The following is a 2,278-nucleotide window of genomic DNA, read 5'->3' as shown; positions in this document are numbered from 1 at the left end:
TTAAAATAAAATAAAATAAAATCAAACAGTTCAAAAGCCATGGCTGCCATCTTCAAAATCTGAAAGTAGACTACTGGTGGAGTTGCCAGATTTAGCAAATAAAACTCTAGAGTCGAATCTTCAATTAAATTTGAATTTCAGGTAAACAGTTTTTTAGTATAAGTGTTCCTCCCAAATATTGCATATTTTAGTGTTAACAGCTCCTATGCCAACAAAGGTTCGTCTAGTCAAGGCTATGGTTTTTCCTGTGATCATGTATGGATGTGAGAGTTGGACTGTGAAGAAGGCTGAGCGCCGAAGAATTGATGCTTTTGAACTGTGGTGTTGGAGAAGACTCTTGAGAGTCCCTTGGACTGCAAGGAGATCCAACCAGTGCATTCTGAAGGAGATCAGCCCTGGGATTTCTTTGGAAGGAATGATGCTAAAGCTGAAACTCCAGTACTTTGGCTACCTCATGCGAAGAGTTGACTCATTGGAAAAGACTCTGATGCTGGGAGGGATTGGGGGCAGGAGGAGAAGGGGACGACAGAGGATGAGATGGCTGGATGGCATCACTGACTCGATGGATGTGAGTCTGGGTGAACGTGAGTTGGTGATGGACAGGGAGGCCTGGCGTGCTGCGATTCATGGGGTTGCAAAGAGTCGGACACGACTGAGCGACTGATCTGATCTGATCTGATCTGATGAAATATCTAAAACATATTTGTACTAAAAAACAACTTTAAAAACTTATTTTTTATCTGAAGATCAAATTTAAATAGCCGTCCTGTACTTTATCTGGCAATCCTAGTATTTGGGAAAGCTACTTGGCCTACTCCACAGAACAGGAGCCCTCCCTTGCCCCCTGCCACCCCCCACCCATGCCTGCCAATCTGGCTGATGAGAATGTACCTTGAGGGTTATTGCATGGAATTACAAGGTTAGCAACACTCATGTTGGGGCTTATCCGGGGGCTCAGCAGTAAAGAATTCACTTGCAATTCTGCAGGAGATGCAGGTTTGATCCTTGGGTTGGGAAGATCCCCTGGAGAAGGAAATGACAACCCGCTCCAGTATTCTTGCCTGGGAAATCTCATGAACAGAGGAACCTGGAGGGCTAGAGTCCATGGAGTTGCACGGAGTCAGACATGACTTAGTGACCAAAAAACAACAATGGTCATGATAAAAGAAAAAGAACTGAACCTTTCTTCTGCTCCACAGATTCCCACACTCACACAAAAAATACTGTGAAAAACATTTAAATGTGTCCCTATTATTTAGAGTGGTAATGGGTTAGTTATACTAAGTAAAGAGTATACTTCAGTTGGATCTCTAGAGTTTGTTTGTATAGGGGCTGAGAGCCTAGGATTAACCATATGGATTTATGAACCTAGAGAACTTGTTTCTCTTGTTAGGTTTGCTAGTCCTGAGGAATGAACAGACCTGATTTGTAAAGCACCTGGAAGACTTCAAATTTGCTGCATGAAAATATTTTTTTTCTAATGAGATTATCCCCCCTCACCTCTTTCACTAAAGGATTCCTGGCATTGTTCTACTTTATAGGACTTGTTACTATGGCAGATCTCCCTCTGTCAGGTCTCACCCTATTTAATGGAGGCTGGAGTACCAGTACTCCAGAGGCAGGCTGAAAACAGCAACATTGTTCTGAGTCTGCTTTGAATGCTCATGGAGGGAGCATTCTTCTTAGCATTAGCTGATGCTCCATGGTGTGGGATTCTGTTACCTTCATTTGAGCTGTGAGCTGCCTGGTTATTCTAGCAATCAGATCTTTCTGTCTCCTTCCTATTACCTGGCCTTGACACCAGCTATCATGTGCCCTCTTAATCTTGACTCCCAGGCCCACAATTCTTCTTTCATTTTCTTTAAACTCAAATGCCAGAATTTTGGAATTTTTAGGACATTTACATGGTTATGACAACAGCCATGGAGAATATTTGAAAACAGGACTGTCCAGTAAAATCTAGGACATGTAGTTAGTCCTCCTAATATTTCAGCACTTGTCCTCTGACAGTTACCTATGATGGCATGGATATTTTGAAAGGAGACAGGACCGGGAATCAGAAATTCTCTTCATGGCTTTTTTTTGCAGTTAATTTGGGGCAAATTTCTCCCCCAAATTAACTGCAAAAATCTATCTCTGTAACTTTCTGATCCTTTTTATTTGAAATCCCTTATAAAAATAATAAAAAAAGAACAAAGCAAAAGGAACTTATTTTCAATTTACTGTGCCTATCCTTTAAGTTTGAATCCTAGTGTTTGTAATACAGCATATTGGGCTT

At 41.4% G+C, this 2,278-nt stretch overlaps 1 long non-coding RNA gene across 1 annotated transcript in view; it reads right to left on the bottom strand.

Moving 5' to 3' along the window:
• Positions 1–2,278, bottom strand: part of LOC109573968 (uncharacterized) — a 33,331-nt gene that overhangs the window by 21,882 nt on the left and 9,171 nt on the right. The window lies entirely within an intron of this gene.

This window comes from Bos indicus, chromosome 19 (genome assembly GCF_029378745.1).
Source record: "Bos indicus isolate NIAB-ARS_2022 breed Sahiwal x Tharparkar chromosome 19, NIAB-ARS_B.indTharparkar_mat_pri_1.0, whole genome shotgun sequence".
In the NCBI taxonomy this organism is placed as follows: Eukaryota; Metazoa; Chordata; class Mammalia; order Artiodactyla; family Bovidae; genus Bos; species Bos indicus.
The sequence above is the reverse complement of the archived record's forward strand: the minus strand, read 5'-3'. Positions and strand labels throughout refer to the sequence as shown.